Here is a 22,448-nt window from a genome sequence, read left to right as displayed (position 1 = left end):
AATATGATTAAATAAGACACGGTCTAAGTAATCGAATTGTTTTATTACTTAGATGAAATTATTGTTTACAGAAACAATTGAAACGGAATGAATAAATTATTATAAATACAGAATGTTGTAGTTTATAATTCGGAAACATTTTTGGTACAAGTAATTATGATATTACTAAGTCAATTTTTGTATGTGACGTATTTTTAATAATACGTTGATTTTTAATATGATAAAAAAAAATACATTACATTGTGACATGTCATGTAACATGTTACATATGACAAATTTGACAAATGACAAAATAAAATGGATTCTCCATTTTATGCCAAAACCGAAAATGTGGGTGTGTGTACATGGTTTATATTGTGTTGTTTATTTTTAAATAGAAACACAATCATAACACTTGATAGTAGGCTTGCATGCCTAGTCTCTTGTGAAGAGCACAAACAAAAGGCATTGGGCATACTACCCAATGCTCCTCTTTTCGGCCACCCTAATAGAAAGAGAGTAGAGCTTCTCTTTTTCTATGCATTATGATTATTCATTCTTTTAACTAACATTTTTCCTAGAGTAAGAAAAATTCACATGCTCTCTAAATATTATGAAATCTAGAGAAATAAACTCACAAAGATTACTATCTCTTGACCGAAATTTTCAAGAGAACAAAAATTATTTTTGTGTCATATTTTAATGCAAAACTAATATTATTGCTAGATCTAAATAATATTGGTTATTAAGATGTATTCCTTGGGTATATGCTTTTGGGAGGGATTCTACATTTGAGTCCTTGTTCTTCCATTTGGAGAGCTCAAGAACAAGTGAGTAGGTGAACTCACTTGTGCCCATAAATCCGATTTTATGGTGAGAAAATTATTTTTCTTCCTTATTTTGTTTATTAGTTTGCATGCATAAAATCCATATTTAATTTTATGACAAATTAATTTAGACATATATGAGTATGTTAGTATGTATATAGATCTACATTTCCTTCAAATAGTACTATCAGCACATCATTCAACATCCACCTAGGTAACTATCATCGACTCGCAATTATTTTCATGCTCACGTCTAGCACAACACTTCATTGATTATTAACCTAAACTCGAAATTTTATTTCTCATTTCCACAACATTATATGATCACGTCATCATTCATACAAAATACTTACCGTAGCGTTGTCCTGCAGAATGGTTAGAATATATGGGTCTCAAGGTATACATCAACTCGATTATGCAATATTCAATGTATCAATCAGTTAATACTTAGGCAACGATATTTGAATTTCATGTTCAACCTCAAGCAACTTTTCTACCCTTTCTCTCATATACACTCAGGGTTTCCGGGTCAAACTGAGAGGGCCGCTGGTTCGGTGTGAGGGGGCCCCTAACTCATACCTTACCTTAGTGTGCTCCTAACAGTTCTATCCCGGGGTTCATTTTATTTTGACTCTTCCTATGTTCATTGGGTTCATTGGTTTAGGCCTGAGGATCGTTCGCTCTGATACCACTTTGTAACACCGCGGTTTATAAAAGAAGTCTTCGTCAAGACATTCCCTAATAAACCGGACTGTTACCATCTCGGTTTCCCGAGGTAGTGAATAACAAATTAAACTCCAAGGCAATTTATATAATTATTTTTAACTTAATTATTACAAAACCTCTTTTCGTCAAATTACAAGAACTAACATAAATAAAAGTGAAAGTCTTCTAGATGATGATCTAGCTACTAAGTCGTCTGATCCAGTGTCTCACGCCCATCCAGCTCCCGATTCTATCTCTTAACCCGTCAAAGTCCGCTTGCCAATATTTGGGTCATCACGGTGTTCACGAATACACAGGGTCAACCACGAGGTTGAGTAGGGAAAACAATAAAACAACAAAATATGATATGCATGCTCCTCCGTCACCTCCATCTCCATCTCAACTCATATCTCATATCTCATACCCCGGACAACCCAGCCATACCAATCCCCGGTAGATTATATATATCGACCGTAGCCGATCTGCCAGCTCGCAGCTGAGGACACCAGGGCAAGTCCTTCAGAACCCGCCTGGGCCTTATCACAACTCACATCGTATCTCAACATCGTCACTCCTACACCATCCTCCAACTCCAATGCATATGAAATGCTCAACAGAAATTAATGCAACACAATATATATATATATATAAATCACTAAACTGATAAATCATAAAATCATGCCGGTTACCCGATGTTGTGATATCATATTCATACAATCAATTCAGTCAATCACCTTCCCATATATGAATCATAACGTAAATCAACAACCACGAATCAAGTCAACACAATTAAACAACAACGATAATAAGTCAAGTGTATTTCCCTACCTCAAAGATAGCAGCAAATCCAATTAAGCAGTTCAAGCAGTCCAGAACATAAAGCAACGAATTTGATTATCGATCCTTCACGAATCCGTCACCTAAAACAATTATAATATTTATAATTACTAATTACTAAATATAGAAATCCCCCAAAATGGAAGCTACTAAAAAAATAGATAGGTTACCCAATATAGAGAGTTCCTAAAAATAGAAGTTTTCCCGAAATACAATCCCGACACCAAACTTATGCCCAACTGATAACTAAAATAACCCGATTAGTATTTAACCCAACTTCCCAAAATAGAAAGTTACTAAAAATAGAATTTCTTAAAATGGAAACTTTCCCGATATAGTGACTTTTCTCTTTTAACAAACCCGACTCAAAACCCGACTTGAATTATTTAAATGACTCGGGAATTAAATTAAATAACTAATATGATAATTAAAGGATTAAACGAATTAAACGATTAAGAAACCAAAACAAACATAGCACACTCCCCACAACCCGGCTTCACACTCGCCCAACTCCTCACGCGCCGCCTGAAAACACCACGACAACCACCAGACACGTTCCTCAACTCGACCTCACGACCAACAGCCAACCCCAGCCTGGTCGACTGCCGCCGGCGAGTCGAACCAGGGCCGTCAACTGGCCTGGTTCACCACCGTGCCTCACGAAACACCTCCTCTTCTCTCCTTACCACCACCGCAGCCAACACCTCCTACCTGCCAACTCACCACTGTCCTGCCCGCCGTCAGCCCACGAACCCAGACACAGTGGCACCGCCGTCTCGACCTCCCCCTAGTCCACGGTGGTACCACCCCAACCTAGCCATTCTAAACCGCCTGAAAACTACCTGTTTAAAACCCGTCTGCTACCCCTGTCGCTGCCACCTCTCTCTGCCACTACCACCACCCAAAACCACCATAACCACCACCACTACACTCGTCACTAACCACCCTACCCATATACCCCGTCAACAACCACCCTTATTACCTCCCTAAGACACGCAACAACCTCCAAAAACCCGACATAAACAATGAAACAGAGGAGAAGGGTTGCTCTTACCTTTTTCCTGCCGTCACTACCGCCACCAGGGCCACCCACTGTTGTCGACAAACGGCCTAAGGCCTTACTTGCTACGCCGTCACCACCTAGGCTCACTCTCTCTCTCTCTCTATGCGTGAGGGTGAAGTTGGAGCTGATGAAAGGAGGGAGGCGTGAGGGAGGCGGGTTGAGGGAGGGGTTTGGGTAGTGTTTAGGTTAATTAGGTTTAGGGTTTAGGGTTAATTGGGCTGGACAGTTATTGGGCCAACTCAACTGGGTTAGCTCACCTTTCGAATTCTATATAAAACCCGTCTCAATAAACTTACGATAGCTTAGCGTAATTATCGACTCAACAATTAACCCGGTATAATTAGTAATATAGAATGTATAATAATTAATATATATTAATATACGTTTAATTGATTATATAAAATAAGGGGTATTACAGGCTGCGAAGAGAACTATGAAATAGTATATTTATGTCAGTAGTTTGTCTCGGATATTTCATCTTAATTGTATAATAATGATGGCTATAAGGTAGAGAGTTTGTGTTTAAAATTGGCTAATTGATAACGTATTATTCACCATCGAAGTCTATTAGCATTTGTGTAATGAAATAGGTTTTGTTTAGAACCGAGTTGAGAATGAAAACATTCTGCCCCAGGTGACACTCACTGAGTGCACCATACACTCGACCGAGTGGCCTCCTACAGTCGACCGAGTGACCTGCTTTGACCCTTGTTTTGTTGATATTCGACCAAATATTGAGTGTGTATCCTTATTTCGCGGTTTATACTAGTTGACTTATGCTTGGATGAGTATGTTGACCATATATGGGTGATATTTTGTGAATTGTTTACGTTTCATTATATGGTGTAGTAATTTGCAAGTGAATGGAAATTGTTAATTCGATTTGAGTGGATTGGTGACAGAAATTATGTGATAAACTTGTTTTATCTGTGTTAATCGATGTGATTTATTTGGCTGTGTAAAAGTAAGATGAAATATGCAAGTTATGTGTCGCGTAGTGGTCATTTGCATGGCTGTGTATTATGGTCTTCCGTATGAACGGAAGTGTTGGTGATAGATGGGAACGGATATGGAAACACATGTGTGATCATGTGGTAGATTTGACGTGTTACATGCGTGGCATGATGTGTAGAAATAGAAGTATTGTTCATGGTTGAGTCACATTACGATTAATTTTGGTGTTGTTTAATTGTTGCATGGAGTCCGCATATTCATGATTGATGTGCATACATGTTAATGTATGATATTTGATGCGATATAGATACGTAATAACAATCGAGTTATACCCGTGACAGATACATATACATATAGCCAACATGAATTGGGAGTCATTTGTAGGATTATAGATTGGACCTATGGGTTTGACATGGTGCTTGACCGTTGGGAGGCTTGTAGATGGGGGATTAGATATTTGAAATTATAACTACCTGAGGTTTGATTATGGATTTACAATGAGTGAGAGAGAGAATTGAACCTGGAACATAAGCATTTGTGGAATTTTGTAATGATCGTGTGGGAGCACAGTGTGAGGTTTGATAATTGAACTTCGGGACGACGTTCTCTTTTAGGGGGAGTGAAAGTAACAAATCGGAAAGTAAGGAAAGAAAAAGTACAGAATGAAAGGAAGTAATGAGAGTTGAAAAAAGAACTTGGGATGAGAGTGATAATTGGAAAGAGCGTATACGATTGATAGACATATGAGATGTGAGAGAGTGCATGTGAATCAGTGATGAGACTTGAGGAAAGGAGAGAGTGGGGCGAACTTTGGGGATGAAGTTCATTTTACGGAGGGAATATTGTAATACCCGGATATTTTGGGACTCACATAGTATCTTGGGACATGAGAGGGGACCCACGTGTACTCGGAAATAAAGTATAACCGTACACTAGACCAAGTGCAGCTGGCAATACATCAAGTGCAGCAACATTCGACCAAGTAAAGGTGGCACTCGACCAAGTGGAGGTGGCACTCAACCAAGTGTCACTTCACTCGACTTAGTTCCCTCTGGGCACCAATCCAGAGCTCCTAATTATCTATCACTCGAGTGGATGGTACAATCGACCGAGTGAACCGAGCATTAGAACGAGTAAAGGTGGCACTTGACCAAGTGGAGGTGGCACTCGACCAAGTGCCACTAGCACTCGACCGAGTGCCTTCTAGGCACTAATCTAGAGCTCCTTATTGTGTGTCACTCGACCGAGTGGATGGTTCACTCGACCGAGTGGTGAGCCTTACTTGACAGAGTGAACTGAGCACTCGACCGAGTGCTGCGGGAACCGCTGAGTTTTCTCGCGTGGGCTTTTCTATTGATGGACCTTGACATATATATACCATATTTTCTGATTCTTCCCATTTCCAAACCTCAATTGTTTCTCTCTAGACCCCTCCAAACTCTCTCTATAGTCCCTCCTTCTCTACATCATAGATCTACAACTATGGGTGAAAAATTTGGAAGATTCATTCACATATTTTTGTTCCTTATCACTTGGTGAGTATTATACTATCTTTTTCCTTTTAATTTGGATAATTCGTTTTAAGACTAATTCCTAGTATTTGGGGGATTTTCATGGGTAATGTTAGTTAGTGTTTTAATTAGTATTAGGGGTAATTAATGGGTAATAAGGAAGGGTTAATTAGTTGTATTAGTTGTTGTAGGATGCTTTGTGATAGTTGTTATGGAATTATGTAGGATGAGACAGTTTTATGATATGGATGCTTGGTGGTTTCAGATTCCTTATGAAGAATGCTAAAAGGTAGGTTAATCCTACTCGGTTTCAATAATGTGGTCATTACATATGTTGTGGTTAATATTGTAATTAGTGTCACATAATTAGAGTAATTGCATTATAACATCATATTGGTTAAGTTGACTTTATGAGTCGGTAATTGGCATATCGTGTGGCATCTTGCATTATCGTATCCGTCATGTGTATCGGAAAGTATGACGATTGTGATTGTTTGGTCGTGTTACTTGATTAATGAGGAGACGTATGACGGTTGGGAAACCGTCTTACGCTTAAGTTGCCTTTTGGAGCTTCCCACTCCAAAAGGGATGTGCACATTAATAGCTTGAGTTAGGGAGGGACTCGTATAGTTGAGACACGACGTCTGACTCGGTATCCGGTTGGCTTCCGGACCCGGTACATCTTAGCGTGTCACGGTACCCATTTGTGGTTGTCGGTATGTTTGGGCATGTCCCAGTACCAGTGTGGTTGTCGGTATGTCTGGGCATGTCCCGTTACCGTGGTGGTTATGGTTACGTTTGGGCATATCCCGGTACTGGTGTGGTGGTTGTTTGATAACATTTCATTCATATCATAGTCATGTTGCATACTTACACACTTTGACTCGTGTCACACTTTATTTATTGAAACTTATGTTTTAATGTCTGTGTAATTGTCACCTATTTCCGGGGTGGCCTGTGTCGATCCATATGATATTTCCGATTATATGGGGAGCAGGTTAAGTACAGGTTTTGCTTGTTGACGTGATCGGGATTTGGGTCGCGCTTTGGACTCAAAGTCGAGTAGCATAACATAGATGACATAGATGGTAGTCGACTTGTAATTTTTATAGTTTACATTTATCATTTACTTATGGTTATGTGATCCACTAAACTCTTTATTTATATAAGATGTTTCTTGATTTTATCTCCGATTTACCACCTCGAGAAACCGAGATGGCAACATCTCCTAATTACCTTGGCTAGGTAGGAAGGGGGTTTACACACTCCCCCTAAAAGAGAACTTTGTCCCGAAGTTCAAATATCAACCTCAAAATATGGTCTCATACATTCATTACTAAATTCCACAAATGACCATGTTCCAGGTTTAACGTTCTCTCCTACTTATTTCTAATTCATAATAAATCAGATATGATCCTAATGCCATTGATATAACTCCACTTTACGAGCCTCCCAAACGTCAAGGTATAAGGTCCAGCCCACGGTTTAAAACCCTAATCCCATAACAACTCCCAACTCAATTAGTTATAAGTCTATGCATCAATCTCGGGGGATAACTCAATTTGTACTACACACACATATATCACGTCTAATCTCATACATGCACATGTATGAAAATCAATCACGAACATGCAGACTCTATGAAACAGCCAAATGATGCAACGTCACTCGTCATGTGACTCAACTATGTTCAACATTCGCATTTTTTGGACACCATGTCACGCATATACCGCGTCAAATATACCACATGATCACACATGTGTTTTCCACATCCATTCTCATCTATCACCAAGACTTCCGCTCATACGGAAGACCATATACACAATCATGCAAATGACCACTATGTAGCACACACATTATAACCTAATTACACATGTCACGCTAATAACTTTTATCCAAGTTTCGCTTTTACATAGCAAAGCCACAAAATGTGGTCAAACACAAACAATTCATAAGGTCTCATTCATATGGGGTCAACATGTCCATCTGACGTGAACCAACCACTATAAGTTGTGAACATAAGGGTATACACATAGTCAGAAAAAAACAAGGGCCAAAGCAGACCACTCGCTCGAGTGTAGGAGGTCACTCGGCCGAGTAGGAGGCCACTCGCTCGAGTGCATAGTGCACTCGGTCGAGTGTCACCTTGGTATAACATTTCCGTTCTCAATCCCATTTCCAAACTTTCTTATTCCATCACATAGATTCTAATAAATCTCAATGGTGATTCATATACCATTAAAGAACCGATTCATACATAGTTATCGGCCATATGTCCATCATTACTACACAACTTAAATAAAACATCCAAGCCATACTACCAACACGACCATACTACATCACCAACAACTACGTTGTAGTGCGACACTCTAGTCACATTGGTAAACAACACATATTACGCTATCTCATGGACACGGCCTAATCACTCATCACTTTCAAGGAATAATAACAACATCATCACTTACTCAAGCACTACCACAAAATCACGGCGTACACCGTGGGCGTTTCACAATAATGCTTGGGAGGCAATTTTACAAACAAAATCTATACTACCACTCTCAGGGTCGAAGTCCGACACAACCACTTTCACATCTCATGCCTATGTACTTAGGTTAACGGTTTCATTATGTATAAAAAATGATCAAATACCTCAATCATAAGGTTGAATCCTTAGGCATTATGTCCCCGAATTAACCTCGTTCCCATCCTTTATAGCACTTATTTGGGTCATTTACTATCTTTAGTTTCCCATTTTGCATATTATTTGAGGTTTTGTCCCCTTGGTAGAAAAAGATTGCTAACCTTGCATTTACAAGGCGAAATGGAGCTAAATTGAACGCATCTAATGACCAAGCATCAAAGAGAAGACCAACACTAGAGGCATAAGTAGATAATAAAGTGAAATGGACAATGATGAAAGGATCCTTGCATCCCCAACATGATCCTTGAGGATTGTTAAGGAGGAAAAGAAGAAAAGTAGTCTATCCAAGAATCCGAGTAGATCGAGCACGATCTAGGCGTCTCAAAGCATCAAGATATGGGTGTCTTGTGCCCAAGACGAGCGGCTTGCAGCACCCTGAGCCAAGCGTCTTCCGCAGGATCCGAGCGGATCACAAGTTAGAAGAGTCCGTGCCATAGCATAGGACGGGCGGATCGTGGCAAGACTAGTTATGGGGATCCGCTCAGTTCCTCCGAGAGGAGCATTTCCTCAACTTTACTTAGGGTCTTAATAGTCATTTAAGCCCTTAGTAACCCTAATCCTTGTACCTAATCTTCAGTATAAATACCCATTATACTACCTAGATTAGCATCCATCCTTAATCAAGTTGTAATCACTTCTTAATCTCATCTTTATACTCTCAAATTAGTCTTAATTTAGCTGTAATACATTTTCTCAATATTAATCATGTCTTAATCTTTCCTTAATTTCTCTATTGTTCTTCATTTATTTTGGGTAATTAAAAGATTATTTGGGTTTATTTGGGAGATTGACAACCTTCCATCAATCATCAAGTACATCTATTATTCTTTGCTTTATTATTTGGAATCATCTTCATAGGTATAATTCTCTTTGACCTTGTTTAATTATTGTTAAATCATTTTCATTTATTCATCATGTTTTGCCTTGTTAGTTTGATTGACAATCTTATTAGCATGTTGAATTTGATAATGAGTGAGTAGTTTCCTTAGCTAGGGTTAATGGGGAATTACGGGAAACAAACATGGGGATTGATTCATGCTTAATATAATATGTTCTCATAATTAAATTGCTTGCTTTTTGTGATTTCAACTTATGCACATGTTATGTTAGATGAAATGCGAGCCTATGAATCCTTGCATTTTTTACCCATTACTTATCTCTTCAATGTGGCTTGTAAGCTTATACACCAACTCGAGCCTCATTAGACCATGCATATAGTTGGATAGGAAGGATTAAGTCGACTTATAGGTGTTTTACAATCTAATCGATTCGGCTCCGGGACTCAAACATTCTTAGGGATTGTGAGCGTATACACCAACTCGATCCCATCACAACAATAAGTGTTTGCTATATAATTGAGAACATGTTTGTATGATCAACTCCCATGAATCCCCTATGAACCCATGACACCCTAGTGCCTTTAATCAATTGTTTACAACCTCTTTACTTGCTTTACTTGGTTTTTATTCATCTTGTTGATTAGTTTAGTTTATCTCCTACCTCAATCCAAATTGTAACACCCTAAGACACAACCTTTTGCAATTGAGAATCCTACATCAATACCCGTCCCTTGGGATCCGACCTTTACTTACCTCTTTACTAAGAGTAGTTTGTGAAATTATAAATATTGTTTTGGTTGGTAGCTTTTGACGATAAGTTTAAACCGAACCAAAAATGGCGTAGTTGCCGGGGACGGTGTTAAATTGATTTGATTTTCATTAATTGTTTTTAGTTGTGTCATCCTTTACCTTGGGGAAGTAAAACGCCTCAAGGTTGTTCTAATTTTTTTCGAGTTGTTTGATATTTTGCATGACTAGGAGATCATAAGGTAATCCATTACCTATTGATTTCGAAATTGAAAGGACCTTAACCAACAATAGAAGAGTTACTAGAGGAACTTCAAGGGTTGTAGGTATTGGTGAGATTGTGGACATTCAACCAAATAACATTGAGTTTACCAACCTTTTTGCAAAATAAGGAGAGGATAACCCAATACAAAACTGATGTGACCATAATTAGCGCACATTTAGTCCCCTAATTGAGCCTATTTTGCATACTTTTATAACATTCTATGACCATTTTATCCGTCAAAACCTTCCTATTTGCTTTTCTATCGCATTTCATATGTTTTGTAAAAAAGGAGATAATAAGGCGGAAATTCCCGTCTTTCGTGCATATTTGGAAGCTTATTGATGATTTTAGATGGACTAGTATAATGAGGAAGCAAGGACTAAAGACCAATCTCGAAAGAATAAAATGGAAATGAGCAAAGAAGTGAAGAAGAGAAGAAGGACCACGACTGAAGAACAATCCGAGCGGATTGTACCTCAATCCGCCCGTCTCCGCTGAACAATCCGAGCATCTCGCTCTCTGATCCGCTCGGATTGCCCCACCTCAATCCGCCCGTCTTCTGCCTCGATCCGCTCGGATCGTCCATGCCCCATCCGTCCGTCTCGACCTCCATCCGCTCGGATCACGATGATGGTCTCGTCCTTCAAGTTACAAAATGGAGACGCCCTTCTCTCGGATAATCCCGGAGTCTCCTTGCTCAACTTAAAAAGTGTAATTACTAGTTTAGCCCTTAGTTAACCTAATGCATCCCACCTAATTTCCACTATAAATACCCCATCTTTGTAATTAATCAAGCATGTGGTTTTAGAGTAGAAAATCCTTCTTTAGATTAGATTAGGAGTAGATTAGAATAGATTACTCTTTAATCTTTCCACAAATTACACATTAATCTCTCTTTAATTATTGTTCAAGCTTATTATTCAAGTTTATTATTGGGTAATTGAAGATTATTGGGTTATTATTGGGAGATTGACAACCTTCCATCAATCAATCAAGTTTCTTCTATTATTCTTGCTTTATTATTTGGATCATCTTAAGTTGGTATAATTCCTTTACTCTTTAATCTTTATTGTTCATTTCTTCATTCTATTATCATGTTTATACTTGTTATGATGATTGACACCATTAATGACATGTTTCCCATGATAATGAGTGAGTAGTTACTTAGCTAGGATTAGTGGGTAATTAGGGGAAACCAACATGGGATTGATTCATGCTTAATCTAATATGTTCACATGATTAAATTGCTTGCTTGTTGTGATGTCAGCTTTGTGCACATGTTATGTTTGATGAAATGCTAAGCCTATGAATCCTTGCATTTACAACCATCTCTTATCTACTCAACTTGACTTGTAAGACATAAACCAACTCGAGTCTTGTTAGACCATGCATAGAAGTTGATTAGGAGGAAAGTAAGTCGACTTGTAGGTGTTGTACAATCTAATCGATTCGGCTCCGGGACCCAACTCTTCCTAAGAACCGTAAGATATAACCCAACTCGGTTCCTCCACAACATTAATTGCTTGCAACCTTGTAAACATGTTTGTATGATCAAAACCATGAATCCCCTATGAACCCATGATATCCTAGCACTTTTAATCAATTGTTTACATCTTTCCTTTTATTGTTCGTTCTACTTTATTGCTTGCATTAGTCTAGAACACAACTACAAACCCAAATCAACCGTGACACTAGCATAAATTGAGATAGATAGACTTAGAACCCAAAGCACACCGTCCCATGGATCGACCTCGACTTACCGCTAACTAGTTGTTTGTTGAGTATTATAAATGTGTTTGATTGAGAGCCACGACGACACTCTTATCGAAATGGCGCCGTTGCCGGGGATGGTGCTATGTGATTAAGTTCTTACTTGTTTGTCTATTTTAATTGTGCTTTCACCTTGAAGAACTTGTTCTTCGAGGATTGTTCTTACCGTGTTTGCGTAGTTTCCATGCTTGTAGTTGTTTCCTTATCTTTGTGAAGATGACTCAAGACATGTGTTATGGAGTATGTGGTAGATCTTTTGAGTATAATTATGGGTATGGGGAGTTTGAGGAGCAAGTCAACACAAACCTACCTTATTATTTGTACAATGAAAATCCTAACCACTACCCCAATTTTTCTCACCAAAATTACCACACCCAATATCAACAAACACCCACCCAATACCCATTTCACAATGAACTTCAATTGCCACAATACAACCACTTTCACACTTACCCACAACAAAGAGATGAACCCATTCAAAACATGATTCTCCGAATGATGGGAGATCAACAAAACTTCTTCAAACAAATGCTAGAAGAGAGCCGGAAAGAGGACATTGTTCTTCAAGGCATTGTTACTCATGGTGAAGAGTTGGAAGTTCAAATTGCCCAATTAAAGGAATTCCAAACAATTACTCACAACCGTTCTTTGGATATTGAGCATAAATGCGAGTTTGAAGTAGTGACTTTTGGCATGAATGATGAGAAGTGGGAAGAGCCAAGTCCCTTGAGCTCTTGTGACTATGAGAGTGTTGTGTTTGATGAGGAAGACATGAGGTTGAGTAAACCAAATGCTCTTAATCTTTGTGAGTATGAGGGTGTGTCCTTTGATGTGAACATTGAGGTGTTGGAAAAAGAGCTAGATGAAGCCCCCATTCATGATTTACGTGAAGATAGCAACAATGATGGTGAACCTAGAGGAGGAATTCGTAATATCACCTTGCTTGAGGAGCCTATCCTTGAGACATTTGAGATACCCTATCATGAAGAAGAACGTCCTTCCTTTACCCTTCATGAAGACCATTTGGCACCTATCATGGAGCCAATGATCATTGAAGAGGACATGTTAGATCTTCTCCAAAAAGCCAAAGTGTCTTACAAAAGTTATTTGGTGAAAAAGCTCAAGGAGAAAATTGCTCGTGAGGCTACTTGTGAAGATTTGGCACCCATAATTTTAACTCCCATGGTATCCAATCATCAAAGTCACGAAAATTCTCCTTCCACCTTGGAAGGATTGAAAAACCAAAATGCTATCACCGTCACCAAAATTGAAAAAGAGGTTGGTAAGTGGAAGTCTCCGGACGAAGATGAACCACACTTCATACCTTATGTTGATAAGAATCACGGGCTTCTTGGTTTGAAGCATTGCAAAGACTCAAGTGCTAAGGGTAAGGTGAAGGAGAGAATGGATGACAAGCTCCCTTGGCCAAGCTTCATTTTGAAATGGTTCAAACCTTATTCATGCTTATTTGAGGATTGTGCTCAAGCCTTTGACCGGTTATTGAGAGCATTAAGCAACATGGACAACAACAAGAATCTCTACTATTTGAACTAGTTTGGTGGAGTCCTACCTCAAACCACCATTTGTAAGATATTTCTTGAACTCTTTTATTTTGTACATTTGCATTTGTATTTAATTTCTTGCATAAAAGAGAGGAGAGAGAGAGTCATCTTACATGATTTTTGAGCAAGCTTGAGGAAAAGATAAGGAAAGAGAGAAAATCAATGCAAAGGGGTTTACTATTTCACGAAAGAAGAAAGAAGAAGAAGAAAGAAGCGAGACGAGCGTATTCAAGAAGATCCGCCCGTCCCGGACCTACTAAAAGAAAAAAATCGAATCGATGAAGAATCAGTGCGGATTCAAAGAAATCCGCCCGTCCCAGGAGATCCGTCCGTATTCTTTGAGGGACGCCCGTCCCAAATGTCGTCCAGAAGCAAGATTTTATTATACGGAAGAATCCGTGCGGATTTTTAAGGATCCGCCGTCTGTTGAATCCGTGCGTCTTACAAGAGATCCGTCCGTCTTCTTCCCCGCTTCCCAAAAACGAAATTTTCTTCTGTCAAGAATCCGTGCGGATTCTATAGAAGACGCCCGTCTTGCCCAACAAGAATCCGCCCGTCCCGTGACAAATCCGCTCGGATCGCACTGTTCATACGGATAAAATCGGTTCACCCAACCCTATCCGTTCGGATTTCCTTCTTTTCTATAAAACACACCCCCTTCTCCCTCATTTCCTCATCTCACCAAACCCTAAAACACTCTCCTAAATCCTCAAAACCTCATCAAAATCATCTTCAATCCTCAAAACACCCACATCACATTACCAACATGAGTTCCAAGGGAAAAGCCAAGAAATTGTTTGATTCAATCGGAAAGAAGCGCAAGGGATCCACTTCTTCAACACCACGAGAAGTGATAATGAGGGGAGGTATTGAGCAGCTCCACAACTTCCAAGAGGTGATCTTTACTTCCGACGACCAACGCGAGACTTTCGTCAAGCTTCTAGGTAAGAAATTTGAGCCCACTCAATTTGTTGATACTAGGGTGTTGGACATCCTTCAAATAAGGTACCCTACCGAGGCATTCTTCAATGGCCTTGGCATTGGGGACTTCTTCCATGCTCATGAGGAGACTTACCTTAGTCTCACGCTTGAGTTCTTGAGTAGCCTCAACATTGTGGCGGATTCCCGCAACAATTTAGGGATGGAGTTTAGGTTGTGCAACCGAGACCACTCCCTCTCTCTTGAGGAGTTTGCCTATGTTTTCGGTCTTGAGATACCCACCAACTATACCGAAAAGCCAGACAATTTTAATGTGGATCTCCTTTGGAAAGCAATCTCCGGGAGGGACTTTGGCAACATAAAGCGTTGCTATACTTTTGCCATTCAACACCCGGTGATCCGATTCACCGAACGCTTTGTTGCCGGATGCATCAATGGGAGGTACGAGCAAGATCGGTGTACCCTCCTAGACTTGACCTTTCTTGAGTCTCATTTAAATGTTCGAGCGGTGAGGCGTTATAACTTCAATACGCCACTTGAGATACTCACTAGGTTCCATGACTTTGCCCAAGGGACTTCTCCACTTAAGACCTTCGTGATGGGAGGTCTAATTACAATTTTGGCTAAGCAACTTTGCCCCGGGTTCAATGCCCGAGGTACCTATATTCCTCTTGAAGGGAGGACTTTGATTGATGAGCACACCATCTTCCATAGTCATCGATGGTGCACTTACACTCAAGATGGGAGTGTAGAATGGTTCACCAAGGGTTGCTCTTCTATGATCCTTGAAGGATGGAAAATACCGGGCATTGACCCAAGATTGAGTCCATACTCTCCCCCGCCAAGCTACCTCCTTGATATCCAAATTTTTGAAGATCCCCCTGAGAGGGAAGAGCCACGCCGTCAACCACTTCGTGGAGGGCCGGGCATACAAATGCGCCCACCTTCCTACGTCCCTATCCCACCTTACCCCTTTCCACATACCACTTTCCAACCGACAATCCCCAATGCACCGGGGATTAATGATTTGATGGCACTCATGAATAGAGTGGACCTTGGGGTGCACAAGGAGAGGGAAGACAACTACTTGGCCCTCTACCCCCAATACTATAACATGGCTCAACAAGGGTATATTGACCCCAACGGTCCTTTGCCCTCTTGGGCACAACCGGAGCTCTTGTTCCCAAATTATGGGGACCAAACTAGGAGTCGCGGCGATGGAGGGCATTCTAGCCAAGGTGGAGGGTACTCGGGTCAAGGAGGAAGTTTTGACCAAGGAGGCTATTGGGGTCAAGCACCCGGGACATGATCAAGCCGGGAGCTCTCATGGTTATGGCTATGACCACGATGAGGATGACGAGTGAGAGAAGCCTACTTCACCACTTCCATTTGTATGATACCCATCTTCCCTCTCTCTTTTTTACTTTTATATTGCATCTAGTATAGTATTTAGCTTGCATTTGTATTATATTGCGTTAGCTAATTCATAGTATAGTTGTATTCTCACATGCTTCATGTAGTTAGTTGCATATAGACTAGAATTCATGCATAGTTACTAATGGCCAAACCTATTCATTTCTACACTAGAAATAGTGTTTAAATCGGTTTGGGGAGGTTTGATCATAAGTGACCATAGCTTAATAGAAATCATGCATCATATAGTATAGTTTAGTTTGCACTCATTTGTTATATATCTCATATAGAATTGCATTTAGTTAGAGCATGCATTCATTCATATCATATTGCATTTGTACTTTATTTCAAAAAAAAAAAAAAAAAAATCAAAAATCCAAAAACATGTATTTCTTTTTATTCCTACTCCTACATGTACATTGAGGACAATGTCCAAAATAAAGTGGGGGATGGGAATTTATATTCCAAAAATGCATAAAAATTGAAAAATTTCGAAAAATCACAAAAATATGTCTTTTAATTTCATAAAAACAAAAACCATAAAAATTTGAAAAATTGAAAAATCCAAAAACAAGTTCATTTCCTTTGTAGTGTAGACTAGTATATATTGTTTTGTATATATTGTGTTTGTTCATCCTTTTTCACATTGATTGACTATGTCACATCCGAGACATGAGGATATTGAAGACCGCATGGTATGATCTTTCCAATCTCCTCTTTCCTCTTTATGTTAATGACTATGTGGCTTTATTTTGATTGATGCGGTAAAAACAATGTGAACTTAGGATTGCATTTAGTTTATTTGGCATATTAGTTGGTAGAAACATTTGCATTAGGATGTTTATATGGTAGTTGCATCATGGCATGTAGTTTGCATGGTTAGAAAAATTTTGCGAAACCGTCTACTTGGGAAGCTTGACAAGTGTATATAGGCCCTAGTAGATGCTTTTTGTTCTTAAGACTTTGCTTGTTAGAATACTTGTAAAACACCCTAGGATGTGTCATGCTAGTATCCTTTGACCCATGGTTTAAGGCCTAGTCAAGAGTACCTTGTGGTGTGATAACTCCTTGGCTACCGTTTATTCCAAGGTGACCCTTGAAACCATGCATCCATCCATCATTCATCCATGTTCTACCACACATTTTTGTCACAAAAGGGAATGGGCACAAAAATTATTCAAATTTGAGTTCAATGAAATGAAAAGTGAAAGAAAGTTTGCAAAAATGCATCAAATGAAAAGAGGAGCAAAAATAGAACTCCTAAAGCTTCAAATACAAGCCACCCTCGTTACTAATTGGGGTGACTTTGAAAATGTTCAAAAGAAATGCAAAAAGTTGTCAAGTATTGAAATGCCAAAAATCAAAAAGAAATGGCAAAAAGAAAGTGTTCTCAAATGTTATATGCCACATGAAATTGGGGAAAGAAAAAAACAACAACAAAAGCAAACTCCCAAAAGAAACTCAAATATCTATCGATCCCTTTATCCATCGTATCCATTTTTGTGCATGGTAGAGAGGGGACGACCCTTCTTCTTGTCTAGGCAAGAGGGGGAATTCCGCGATCCTCCAGTGTTTCTAACACCATAGGGAGTCTACTCTTGACAAAAGCATTTAACGATTGAGGACAAAGGTACCCTAGCTTGACACAACTTGGAGGTGATTTATTGGTATCCTTCTAGGCTTAGTAGTTTGAAGAAATTGCATCTATGAAGGATTGTGTACCCTTGAATTGCTTCCCTTGTAGATAATTTCCGCCACTTAGATGAGGAAAGTGGCTATTCTTTTGTAGATGCATCCATTACTTGATTTTGTGTGCTTAATGTTTGGATGTGTCGCCATTTTGGCAAGACCCACCTTGCCTTGCAAGAAGGCATCCTACCTCATGGTTGTCTTGTTGTGAGTTGAAGGGGCGGAGTGAGACCCGCTAATTGTCTCATATCGGCTATGTTATTAGGTTAGTTTAAATAAAGGTCTAGTTTTAGTCACCTCTTTACTCGGGACGAGTAAAGGTTCGGTTTGGGGATATTTGATGTGACCATAATTAGCGCACATTTAGTCCCCTAATTGAGCCTATTTTGCATACTTTTATAACATTCTATGACCATTTTATCCGTCAAAACCTTCCTATTTGCTTTTCTATCGCATTTCATATGTTTTGTAAAAAAGGAGATAATAAGGCGGAAATTCCCGTCTTTCGTGCATATTTGGAAGCTTATTGATGATTTTAGATGGACTAGTATAATGAGGAAGCAAGGACTAAAGACCAATCTCGAAAGAATAAAATGGAAATGAGCAAAGAAGTGAAGAAGAGAAGAAGGACCACGACTGAAGAACAATCCGAGCGGATTGTACCTCAATCCGCCCGTCTCCGCTGAACAATCCGAGCATCTCGCTCTCTGATCCGCTCGGATTGCCCCACCTCAATCCGCCCGTCTTCTGCCTCGATCCGCTCGGATCGTCCATGCCCCATCCGTCCGTCTCGACCTCCATCCGCTCGGATCACAGTACAGCATGGTCTCGTCCTTCAAGTTACAAAATGGAGACGCCCTTCTCTCGGATAATCCCGGAGTCTCCTTGCTCAACTTAAAAAGTGTAATTACTAGTTTAGCCCTTAGTTAACCTAATGCATCCCACCTAATTTCCACTATAAATACCCCATCTTTGTAATTAATCAAGCATGTGGTTTTAGAGTAGAAAATCCTTCTTTAGATTAGATTAGGAGTAGATTAGAATAGATTACTCTTTAATCTTTCCACAAATTACACATTAATCTCTCTTTAATTATTGTTCAAGCTTATTATTCAAGTTTATTATTGGGTAATTGAAGATTATTGGGTTATTATTGGGAGATTGACAACCTTCCATCAATCAATCAAGTTTCTTCTATTATTCTTGCTTTATTATTTGGATCATCTTAAGTTGGTATAATTCCTTTACTCTTTAATCTTTATTGTTCATTTCTTCATTCTATTATCATGTTTATACTTGTTATGATGATTGACACCATTAATGACATGTTTCCCATGATAATGAGTGAGTAGTTACTTAGCTAGGATTAGTGGGTAATTAGGGGAAACCAACATGGGATTGATTCATGCTTAATCTAATATGTTCACATGATTAAATTGCTTGCTTGTTGTGATGTCAGCTTTGTGCACATGTTATGTTTGATGAAATGCTAAGCCTATGAATCCTTGCATTTACAACCATCTCTTATCTACTCAACTTGACTTGTAAGACATAAACCAACTCGAGTCTTGTTAGACCATGCATAGAAGTTGATTAGGAGGAAAGTAAGTCGACTTGTAGGTGTTGTACAATCTAATCGATTCGGCTCCGGGACCCAACTCTTCCTAAGAACCGTAAGATATAACCCAACTCGGTTCCTCCACAACATTAATTGCTTGCAACCTTGTAAACATGTTTGTATGATCAAAACCATGAATCCCCTATGAACCCATGATATCCTAGCACTTTTAATCAATTGTTTACATCTTTCCTTTTATTGTTCGTTCTACTTTATTGCTTGCATTAGTCTAGAACACAACTACAAACCCAAATCAACCGTGACACTAGCATAAATTGAGATAGATAGACTTAGAACCCAAAGCACACCGTCCCATGGATCGACCTCGACTTACCGCTAACTAGTTGTTTGTTGAGTATTATAAATGTGTTTGATTGAGAGCCACGACGACACTCTTATCAAAAACCCACCACAAAATCAACCCACAATGCCAAAATTTTCATTACATTCCGTACCAACCGAGGAGAACCTACCAAATGGTACTCCTACACCACCACATCTAACCGGTAATTTCATTGCCAAATCCGCATTTATACAATTAGTTGAGAGAAGTCAATTTGGAGGGATCCCTAGTGAAGACCCTCATTCACATATGGAGACTTTTTATGACTATTGTGATGCGATTTCTCAAACCGGATTTACTCAAGATCAAATCCGATGGGTATTATTTCCTTTCTTCTTGATCGGTACCACAAAGCAATGGTTAAAGAGCCTAGACAAGGCTACCCTTGATATTGATTCATGGAAGAAGTTGACACTTTCTTTCTGCAAGAAATTCTATCCTCCGTAGAATACTAACATGTTGAGAGCCCAAATCATCGGGTTCAAGCAAAGAGATGAGGTATCATTGTATGAAGCATGGGAGAGATTAAAGGACACTTGTCATTCTTGTCCACACCATGGACTTAGCGAGTGGTTCCTTGTGCAACAATTTTGGAATGGTCTATATGAAGACTCCCGCAACATTCTCAATATGGGATCCAATGGAATGTTAACCGAAGTTGATGACAATCAAACCTGGGCCAAAATCGAAGAGATGACGGTTCATAATTCACAATATAGTAGGCCTCGAAAGGCTACTAGAGGAAGAAAGCATGAGGTAGATTCCATCACACAATTGGGTGCTCAACTAAGTGCTTATATTGACACCATCAATTTGAAGTTTGAGAAGGCCATGGTTAAGCTTGATGAAGCTTCCAAATCACCCAAACAACATGTTAATGCTAAGGTGGCATCATCCTCAACTCCAAGTGGAGTATGTGAGAGTTGTGGAACTTTGGGACATGACCAAAGTGAATGTAGGGGAACAAATGAACAAGTGAATGATTTCCAAACATACAAAAGTGGCACCCCTTATCCGAACTATTACAATGAGAATACCAAATTCCATCCCAATCTTTCATACAAAAGCCAAAATGTTCAAAACCCTCAACCAACATACACCCCACCTCCAATGAGAAATCAAGCTCAAAGACCCTTTTACAACCAAATCCAAAGTTATCAAAATCAACCTTCTTACAATCAATCCAATGACCAAGGCTTTGATGTTCAAAAATCGGTCCTCCAAATGCAAAAGAATCAACAAGAATTTTTCACCAAAATGCAAAAAGATAGCCAAGCCAAAGACATCACCATCAACAACAACATACTAGCCCACATCAAGATGTTGGAAACCCAAATGTCACAATTAGCATCTTCTAGCTCTCAACGACAAAAGGGGCAATTACCACCTCAAAGTAATCCCCCAAGACATGAATCGGTTAGTGCCATCTATTTGAGGAGTGATACAAGATATGAAGGGCCGAAGAAGCCAATTGATGAAGACATTGCGGATGCTAGTGATAAGCAAAGAGTTGTGAAGAACTCTAAGGAAGAAGAACCCGCCACCCAAGAAGCTTCAAAGAAGAAGAATGAAGAGAAGGCTAAAAAGAAAGAGCCTATTGTGATTAGACTTCCATTCCCAAGTCGTCAAGCTAAGCCTAAGTTTGACGAACAACTTGGAAAGTTCGTGGAAATTGTGAAGAACTTAGAAGTCTCAATTTCATTTACGGAATTGATCAATCATATTCCGTCCTATGCAAAATACATGAAAGATATTCTTACCAAGAAGAAGTCCATCCGAAAGCTAGAGACTATTGCCTTTACCAAAGTGAGTAGTGCTAATCTACAAGGAAGTTCCCCGCCAAAACTTAAGGATCCGGGAAGCTTCTCTATTCCATGCACCATTGGCGACACTACAATCAACAAAGCTTTATGTGACCTTAGAGCAAGTGTAAGTGTCATGCTATACTCAGTATGCAAGAGGCTAGGAATGGGAAAGCTCAAATGCACCAACATTACGCTTCAAATGGCGGATCGATCAACAAAGATACCTCTAGGGATATGGGAGGATGTGCCCGTGAGAATTGGCAAATTCTTTATCCCGGTAGACTTTGTCATTGTAGACATGGAGGAGAATTCCAAAATTCCTATCATTTTAGGAAGAACTTTCTTGCATACCGGGGGAGCGGTGATTCATGTGAAACATGGAGAGCTCACACTTAAAGTGGGAGATGAGACAATCACTTTTTTTATCTTGACAAGACAATGAGAGCTCCCCAATTACACGAGCCATGTTTCAAGATTGATCACTATAGCCGAGAAAGTGATAGGAAGAAGTTAGCATCTCAATGCAAAGATCAAGCTATGGGTAAAGAATCACCACCCATATTGAAGAAGAAAGTGGATAACCTTCAAGATGCTCTATCCAAAGAGCAAGGAAATTTTGACAATAAAGAGAGCTTGAATAGCTCACCACCAATCATAACAAGAAAAGAAGAAGGCCTCATTGGCCATGACAACAAGAAAGAGGAGTTGTTTTCATCGACTAATGATACAATTGGGGAGCAAGCTAATGACGTTTGTGGTCTATGGGATGACGAATTTGAAGGATTAGTCAATCCCTACATCGGCAATGCTATGACCTTAGACCAAGGTTTTGGTGACCATCTTGACATGGGTCACCATCATGAAGAACACAATATGCAAAG

The 22,448-nt window shown here is 39.5% G+C and overlaps 1 pseudogene; it reads right to left on the bottom strand.

The window, feature by feature from the left end:
• Positions 1–20,245: 20,245 nt before the first annotated feature.
• Positions 20,246–20,325, bottom strand: LOC141636666 (small nucleolar RNA R71; annotated as a pseudogene).
• Between the last annotated feature and the right edge of the window lie 2,123 nt (positions 20,326–22,448).

The sequence above is a fragment of the Silene latifolia genome, chromosome Y, assembly GCF_048544455.1.
Source record: "Silene latifolia isolate original U9 population chromosome Y, ASM4854445v1, whole genome shotgun sequence".
NCBI lineage: Eukaryota > Viridiplantae > Streptophyta > Magnoliopsida > Caryophyllales > Caryophyllaceae > Silene > Silene latifolia.
Note: the sequence above shows the minus strand (reverse complement) of the source record. Positions and strands in the feature narration are given on the sequence as shown.